Source organism: Helianthus annuus, chromosome 8, assembly GCF_002127325.2.
Source record: "Helianthus annuus cultivar XRQ/B chromosome 8, HanXRQr2.0-SUNRISE, whole genome shotgun sequence".
Lineage (NCBI taxonomy): Eukaryota > Viridiplantae > Streptophyta > Magnoliopsida > Asterales > Asteraceae > Helianthus > Helianthus annuus.
This window is the reverse complement of record NC_035440.2, coordinates 84,552,330-84,561,799: the sequence shown is the minus strand read 5'-3', so window position 1 is coordinate 84,561,799 and position 9,470 is coordinate 84,552,330.

The following is a 9,470-nucleotide window of genomic DNA, read 5'->3' as shown; positions in this document are numbered from 1 at the left end:
ATCTCTCCTAACAAAAAAGAACCGTCGCTTCCAGTTCGTGTCGTTCTTGGTAACTTTGAAGACAGGATGATCCTCTCCAGCTTTTCGCTTAAACAAGTATCGGTGGGATCCGAAAGTGGTAAGATCATACATCTCAGCCAACTCCGCCATGCCAAGGTCAATACCCTCTCGCCCAATGATCCTTTCAAGGGTGTATAACACCCTCCAGATCATCGGCATAGCCTGGATATAGCTGATGCCGGTAAGGGAGAAGAAAGATTGGGTGAATTGGGGAAAAGGATACGAATATCCTATCAAGAAAGGAGTGACCGGGAAAGCTACCCAAGTCTCAGAAATATAATCGCTCAGAGCGGTAGGGTCAAAAGATTTAAAGAGGGTGTTAGCCGGAAAACAATGACGGATTTTGTCAATGTAAGGATCAGTAAAACAACACCTCTCAGTGGGAGAATCCTTGATGATCCTGTTTTGGTCAAAAATCTCACAAGGATAATGCAACCAAACTCTTATGTAAACGGGGAATGATGCTTGGTTTGTTGAACAAAGTAAAGGATCACTTTAATGCAAAATATGCGAATGACACAAGGATTTATACGAGGAAAAAGCCCTTGATCAATGAATGATCTCCGGCATAAAAAACCTCGGGTGATGGCAACTACCGATCACCAATCTTCAATATAAATAACAATATGTATACGACTTCGGATGGTAACGAGCTAAGTACAAGGATCACTATAGTATCGTGTGTCAAAGCGTGTGGGAAGTGTGTTGTGTCTTCCGAATGTGGAAGAGTGCTATTTATACAAGTGTGAGTGGTCGTATTTTAGGTAAATAAACTAACTATTAGCTCGTTACCCCTTTAGGAATAGAAGTAAATCTAGCCTAAATTATCGCCCTTAAATTATGCTGAGTTTCCATATCGTCCACAACGTCCATCTTTGATTATGCATATGCCAAAGTTGTAAAGACGAGTTCCTTGTTTATGTTGCTAAGAGCGGATCCTACTCGAAATTCCTGCAAGATAACATTAAATCCAAGGAGTACAACTGTTAGTATGAGGATCCCTAGGATGGTCCGTGATCCTGATCCTGGAACTCTTCTGAGGATCACTATCTGTCAAAGAATCAAGGATCACTGGTTAGGATCACATGTAAGGATCATAAGTCATAAAAATCCAGCCCTAACAATTGCCCCCAAAATATAAGGAGTAATATTGTAAATAAACGAGTTGTATTTTGTTGATCTTATCCGCAACAAAGTAACGGATAACTAGCCGTTGGAGACGGACTAGCCGTTGCAAACCTGACGTCACAGAAGTGACAGCCCTGCAAATCATCATTATAAATAGGAGTTAGAGATAGGATCAATTGGCATTTAAATTCAAGAGAGTCTCCCTTTATATTCTCGTCCGAAGATCAATCAGGTATCTCTTTTCCTCTTTCTTCCTTCTCTTACTCTGTTTCTCTGTTTCTTCCCATCATTCTGCAAAGATGTTGCTCTGGAACTCCCCGCATAAGGATCCTAAGAAGAACAGCCCCTTGAAGGGTCAAGGGATCATCAAAGATTCTCCCACCGAGAGGTGCTGTTTTACCGATCCTCAGGTTGACAAAATCCGTCATTGTTTCCCGGCGAACACCATCTTCAAGTCTTTTACTCCCACTGCTTTGAGTGATTTTACTTCTGATACTTGGGTAGCCTTTCCTGTTACTCCGTTCTTGATAGGATATTCGTATCCTTTCCCACAGTTCACTCAATCCTTCTTCTCTCTCACCGGCATCTGCTATATCCAGGCCATGCCCATGATCTGGAGGGTGTTATATACCCTGGAGAGGATCATTGAACAAGAGGGGATTGACCTCGGTATGGCGGAGCTGGCTGAGATGTATGATCTTACTACTTTCGGATCCCATCGTTATTTATTTAAGCGAAAAGCTGGAGAGGATCATCCTGTCCTCAAAGTCACCAAGAACGATACAAACTGGAAGCGTAGGTTCTTTTTTGTTAAGAGAGATACCATCCCTGATGGGAAGGATCTGCCCAGAGAGTGGGCCACTCATGGTAGGATAGAGGATCCTGGAAGGATCACCACAAGATTTGTTCCTTAGAATGAGGATCACTGATATTTTCTTGTTTTTTGTGCAGCCATATCTGTTGCTCATCTCAAGTTGACTCCTGCTGCAAAAGAGAGACTTTTGGCCTTCAAGAAGCTTGATCCTGAGATTAGAACTTTTCAAGTTGCCACCCAAGATTCACAAGAAGTGTCCTCTGCCTCTGCTACAATGTCAAGTAAGTATCCTTATTTAAAAATTAATTCTGTGTAGGATTTTAAATTTAGTTAGAATACTTATCTTATTTTGGTTGTGTAGGTGCTGGAAAATCCTCTAAGTCTGCCTCCAAATCTGGTGTTGATGATCTGACCAACGTCAAACCTTCAAGGAAGAAGAATCCTGCCAGCCCGAGTACTTCTGTCCCCAGGGCACCTGCTAGGGGAAAGGGAGGCAAGAAGAGAAAAACCTCTGAGGATCTTCAAGGATTCCCCCTGCTCTGCCAACAGTTTCTTGATTACTTCAACGAGGTAAGGATCACTGCCCCTGCTTGTATATCCTACTTGTTTGAGGATCACCTGGTCCTGAACTTACCCTTTTCCTTTTTTGCAGAAATTTGCTGAAATAGAAACTTATATTGGCCATGTTGAGGATCAAGACCGCCAAATCGCTGACCTCCAACAAATGGGTGTGCTGAAGGATCTCAAGATTGCTGATCTTGAGAAGGAGCTCCGGGCTACCAAGGATGAGGCTGCCAAAATGCTGATCAACTTTGATTATGAGAAGCATGATATCACCCAGGATGCCAAGGTCTCTGCTGCGATAACCATGTATAAGATCCAGTTGCAGATGGCTGCGGAGGCTCAGGATCCTTCCTTCGACAAAAGCACATGGGACGTGGAGGGCTGGAAGGCAAGGCTGGCAGAGTTGGAGGATGATGATGAGGCTGAGGAGATCCCGATGCTTGAAGGTGGTGATGTTGGCAAGGATCAGGGTGGAGAGGCAAGTGGAGCTGGTGGTGCAGCGAAGGGTTGAGCTGCAGGATTGGGCGATGAAGGAAACTTCTAGACATAGCCGGAGCCCAATTTTTTAAATTTGGTAGTGGTTTCTTTTGTGGTTGTGATGTTTTAAACAATGATGGTCTGTAACTTTAAACAATAGTTTTAGGATTAAGGATCCAGGATCCTTCAGACAATAGGTAGGATTGCAAATGGTGGAGGGATCCTCTGTTTGGGGGATGAAGCCATTGTGATCCTGCCGCCTTTATATCCCTGCATAACTTTTGAACCTATTATCATGGACACCCTTTACCTACCCCAGCGGACGGGCCACGTATTGCTGGTAGATGCTCGGGGCAGGTAATTTTGACAACCTTTGAAGGGTTAATCCTTTCGTTTATAAATAAAATCTTAAACTTTTGTCGCTTATCTTGTGTTATTATCCTTTTTGTTCCTTTAATTCCCCATTGTTTTGGTGCACATTCATTGAATAAGTAATTTTGAATAAGTCAGATTGAAAACATTTAGGATATGATCCTTGATCAAATATCCTATAGTTGAAAAATCCCAAAAAGTAGTACATATTTTAAGGGTCACAAGTTTAGTTGTCAAATTTCAAGGGTTAGCATAAAGAAACAATGAATAGGATTAAAAACAGTTAAGGATCATACCTGAGAATCCAAGTTAGGATCCTAACCTTTAATCAGGATAACCGTAAATGAAATTTTAATGGATAATAAGGATTAAGGATCCTTAATTATTTTAACTTCGAAAACCTAAAAAATAGAACATAACTTGGGACTAAGCCAATATAAAAGATAGGTTAGTATCTGGGGACATACCCAAAGGATAACTGGGGACGAGCCCAAAGGATCACTGGGGACAAGCCCAAAGGATAACTGGGGACAAGCCCAAAGGATAACTGGGGACGAGCCCAAAGGATCACTGGGGACAAGCCCAAAGGATAACTGGGGACAAGCCCAAGGATCGTATGTAAACTGGAGTATGGCCCTTGCTGGCGACTATCCAAACTTAGTGACATGAAAATGCCAAAACCTTAGCTAACGTGAAAACGTTAGAAACCTTAGGAACTGATGTATGGTACGTCTACCATTATACGTAGGATCCTAGATATAGCCAGTACGATGGGGTTATCAGCCCCGAAGGTGGGTACTGGTCCAAAAGACGTGAACTATACCAGGATCATCGTGCGCTACAGGCGAAAACTGGGGACAAGCCCAAGGATAACTGGGGTCGAACCCAAGGATCTGAGATGCTTTTGAAGACTATCAATAATATGCTGAGGATACCTGGACTATCAAAACTCAAATTCTCGTGAGAGGAGGATGAAGGATACATGATCCTTATCCTTAGGTAAAAATAAGAAAATGGAGTAGTTTAGGATTAGGATATTACCAGAGTAAGGATCATTGACATCATCGGGATTCTTCGGGGATGCTTTCATTGTAAGGATCATATGTGCCAGGAGGATCCTGTTCACATGAAATATTTCTTTAAGTGAACAGCATTCCAGGCTCTAGGTAACAAATTTCCTTCCATGGTTAGCAATCTATATGCCCCCTTTCCTGCTTCAGCTTCAATCAAGTAAGGGCCTTCCCACTTTGGTGCTAATTTCCCGTCAGCAGGATTGATGGTATTTTGGAATGCTTTTCTCAATACCATATCCCCCACTTGGAATTTCCTTATTCTGACATTTTTGTTGTAAGCACCAGCCATTCTTTGTTGGTAGCTCGCCATCCTTATCCTAGCCAGATCCCTGATTTCCTCAATAGTATCCAAGTCTTGAGCTAAGTTTTCAGCATTCTCTTCAGGATCAAGAGTACTTGTTCTAGCAGTTGGAACCACCATTTCTGTTGGGATCATTGCTTCTGCCCCAAATACTAAAGAGAAGGGTGTTTGACCAGTAGCATTCTTGGGAGTAGTCCTATCAGTCCAGAGCACATAAGGCAATTCCTCTGCCCATTTCCCCTTCTTGGATCCAAGTTTCTTCTTCAGATTGTTGATGATGATCTTGTTGGATGATTCTGCTTGACCATAAGCTTGTGGATAGACTGGTGTTGATGTTATCATCTTAATTCCCCAACTGTCACAAAAGTTAGTAGTCATGCTCCCAATGAATTGGGAACCATTATCACATACAATTTCAGAAGGAATGCCAAATCTGGTTATAATGTTTCTCTTAATAAAGGATATGACTTCCTTTTCTCTGACTTGGGCAAAAGCTTCAGCCTCTATCCACTTGGAGAAGTAGTCAGTCATGGCAAGCATAAATACTTTTCCACCAGGTGCTTTAGGGAGCTTGCCAACTATATCCATCCCCCATCTCATGAATGGCCAAGAGGATGGTGTAGGATGTAGAAATTCTGCCGGCTGATGAAGGATATTGCTGTGTCTTTGACAAGGATCACACTTCTTAGCATACTCCACAGCATCCTTTTTCATAGTTGGCCAGTAGTATCATGTCCTTAATATCCTTGAGAACAATGCCCTGCCCCCAGTGTGATTTCCACAATCTCCTTCATGGAAATCCTTTAAGACTTCTTGAACTTCAGGATCCTCGATACATCTTAAATATGATCCTGCAAGAGATCGCTTATACAGCATATTATTCAAGATTGTGAATTAAGATACCTTAATCCTGAAAGCCCTAGGATTTTCTCCCATAGGAATCTCCCCGTGTTGTAAGTATCTCATGATTGGTGAGATCCATGGTCCTGAATAAGATTGAGTATCCTCACTAGGGATCATTGCAGAATCCTCTTCTATTTCCATGGTGTTTTGGTCAAAAATCACACAAGGATAATGTAACCAAACTTTATGTAAACGGGGTATGATGCTTGGTTAATTATGAAAGTAATGGATCACTTATGTGATAAAGATGCAAAGACACAATGATTTATACGAGGAAAAAGCCCTTGATCAATGTATGATCTCCGGCATAAAAAACCTCGGGTGATGGCAACTACCGATCACCAACTTCAATATAAGAAAAATATAGTTACAACTTCGGATGATAATGAGCTGAGTACAAGGATCACTATTGTTTTTAGTGTCTAAGTGTGTGAGAATTGTGTTGTATGTCGTGTGTCCTCTTCCAAATGAGGAAGAGTGGTATTTATACAAGTGTAGGTGACCTATTTTAGGTAAAAGGACTAATTATCAGCTCATTACCCCTTTAGAAATAAAAGACAATCTAGCCTAAATTGCTGCCCATAAATCAAGCCTAGTTTCCATATCCTGTGCAACGTCTTTCTTCGATTAAGCTCTTGCCATATTTGTGAAGACGCGTTCCTGGATCATGATGTCTAGAGCATATCCTGCTAGATGTTCCTGCAAAACAATATTGTATTGAGTGGGAGTGGCCGTTAGTATGAGGATCACCATAATCCCCCATGATCCTGATCTTGAAGTTCTGCGGAGGATCACTGTCTGCCAAAGAAACAAGGATCACTGGTTAGGATCATGTGTAAGGATCACCTATAATAAAAATCCAGCCCAAACAATTGCCCCCAAAATATAAGGAGTTAATTGTAAATAGACGAGTTATATTTTGTTTTGATCTTATCTCTAACGGGCGATTCCGGATAACTAGCCGTTACACATGGACTGCCGTTGTGATAATTACGTCACAGATGTGACAATCCCTGCAAATCATCATTATAAATAGGAGATAGGGTTAGGATCATTCGGTATTTAAATTCGAGGTATCTTCCCTTTATAATCACAACCGAAGACCTTGATCAGGTATCCTCTTCTTCTCTCTTTCCCTTCTTCCTTCCCTTTGCTCTGTTTTTTTGCTTCTACTCTGTTTCCGTCTTGTCATAAACATGTTGCTCCGGAATTCTCCACACAAGGATTCTAAGAAGGATAGTCCTTTAAAAAGCCAGGGGATTATCAAGGATTCTCCTACGGAGAGGTGTTGTTTTACTGATGTTCACATAGACAGAATTCGTCATTGTTTTCCGGCGAATGCGGTTTTCAAGTCCTTCACACCTACCGCTCTGAGTGATTCTGTTTCGGACACCTGGGTGGCTTTTCCTGCTACTCCATTCACCATAGGGTATTCATATCCTTTTCCATCCTTCACCCAATCCTTCTTTTCTTTAACCGGCATCTCTTATATCCAAGCTATGCCGATGATCTGGAGGGTTCTGTAAACCTTCGAAAGGATCATTGAGCAGAGAGGGATTGATCTGGGGATGACGGAGTTGGCCGAGTTTTACGATCTTACCACTTTTGGCTCTTACCGGTATCTGCTGAAACGGAAAGCCGGGGAGGATCACCCTGTCTTCAAGGTCACCAAGAATGATCCTAACTGGAAGCGTCGTTTTTTCTTTGTTAGAAGGGATTCCATCCCGGATGGGAAGGATCTGCCCAAAGAATGGGCCACTCATGGTAGGATAGAGGATCCTCTAAGGATCATTGTCGGCCTTGTCCCATATGATGAGGATCACTAATATCTCTTTTATTTCTTGTGCAGCTATATCCATTGCTCATCTGAAATTAAGCCCTGCTGCAAAGAGAGAGTTCTAGCTTTTAAAAAGCTTAATCCTGAAGTCAGAAGTTTCCAGGTCACCGTCCAAGATTCTCAAGAAGTATCCTCTGCATCTGCCACTATGTCAAGTAAGTATCCTTACAGAAAATAAATTATATGTAGGATTGTTTGATTAATAAAGCAACTTATCTTGTTTTTTGATTGTGTAGGTGCCGGAAAGTCTGCCAGGTCTGTCAAATCAGCTTCAAAATTTGGGTTAAGTGATCTTGCCAATGTTACGTCTTCAAAGAAGAAGGCTCCTGCTGCCAGTCCTTCAGCATCGGCTCCCAAGGCGTCTATCCGGGGCAAGGGGAAGAAGAGGAAGACTACTGAAGATCTACAAGGATTTCCCCTCCTCCGTCAGCAATTCCTTGACTATGTGAATGAGGTAAGGATTACTGCCCCTGTAGGTTATCCGCCTAGCATATCCTGCTTTTCTTGAGGATCATCTGATCCTATGCTTATCTTTTTCTTCTCCTGTTGCAGAAACTTGCCGAGATTGAGACCTATCTTGGCCATGTTGAGGACCAAGAGAGCCAGATTGCTGACCTTCAACAAATGGGTGTGCTTAAGGATCTCAAGATAGGAGATCTTGAGAAGGAACTCCGGGTCATGAAGGCTGAGGCTGCTCAGAGGTTGATTGATATGGATAACGAGAAGCAGGAGATCACCCAAGATGCTAAGGTCTCCGCGGCAATTGCTATGTATAAGATACAACTTCAGATGGCCGAGGAGGCTCAGGATCCTACCTTTGACAAAAGCTCGTGGGATGTTGAAGGTTGGAAGGCAAGGCTGGCAGACCTGGAGGACGAGGATGAGGCTGAGGAGATCCCCATGTTGGAAGGTGGTGATGCTGAGAAGGATCAAGGTGGAGATGCTGGTGGTGATGAAGCAGCGAAGGTGTAGGCTGCATGATTGGGCGATGATGGATATTCGAGACTAGGCCGGAGCCCAATTTTTTAGGATTGGTAGTGGTTTTTTGTGGTTGTTGATGGTTTGAAACAATTATGGTCTGTAATCTCCGAACAATAGTTTCTTAGGGTTAAGGATCCTGGATCCTTTGAACAATAGGTAGGATTACAAAAGGTGGAGGGATCCTCTGTTTGGGGGATGAAGCCTTTGTGATCCTGCCGCTTTTATTTCCTGCAAAATGCTAAGACCGCATAGACAATGGACACCCTTTGCCAACCCATGTGGACGGGCCACGTTTTGCTGGTAGAAATGTGGGTTGGCAATTTTGACAATCTTTTGAAAAGGGTTAATGATCCTTTTGTTTAATAATATAACTTAACTTTTCTGGCTTATCTTGTGTTGTTATCCTTCAATAATCCTCTTATTTCTCAATTGCTGTATTTGTTAAAATAACAAGAGTTGAAAAAGTGTTTAATAAACTTAGGATATGATCCTAGATCAAATATCCTCATATTGAAAATTCTCAAAGAGTTTTAGTTCAAGGATCATAGGTTCGGTTGTCAAAGTATAAGGGTTGGTTAGGATAAAGAGTATAATCAAAAATAGTCAAGGGTCATACCTGAGGATCCACGTTAGGATCCTAACCTTCAATCAAGATAATCATAGATAGGACTTTGATAGTTAATAAGGATTTAGGACCCTTATATGTTTAGACTTCCAGAACCTGAAAAGTGAGATATAACTTGGGACTAAGCCAATGTAAAAGATAAATTAGTAACTGGGGACGTGCCCAAAGGATAACTGAGAATGATCCCAAAGGATCACTGGGGACAAGCCCATAGGATAACTGGGGATGATCCCAGAGGATCACTGGGGACAAGCCCATAGGATAACTGGGGACAAGCCCAAAGGATCGTATGTAAACTGGAGTATGGCCCTTTCTGGCAACTATCCAAACTTAGT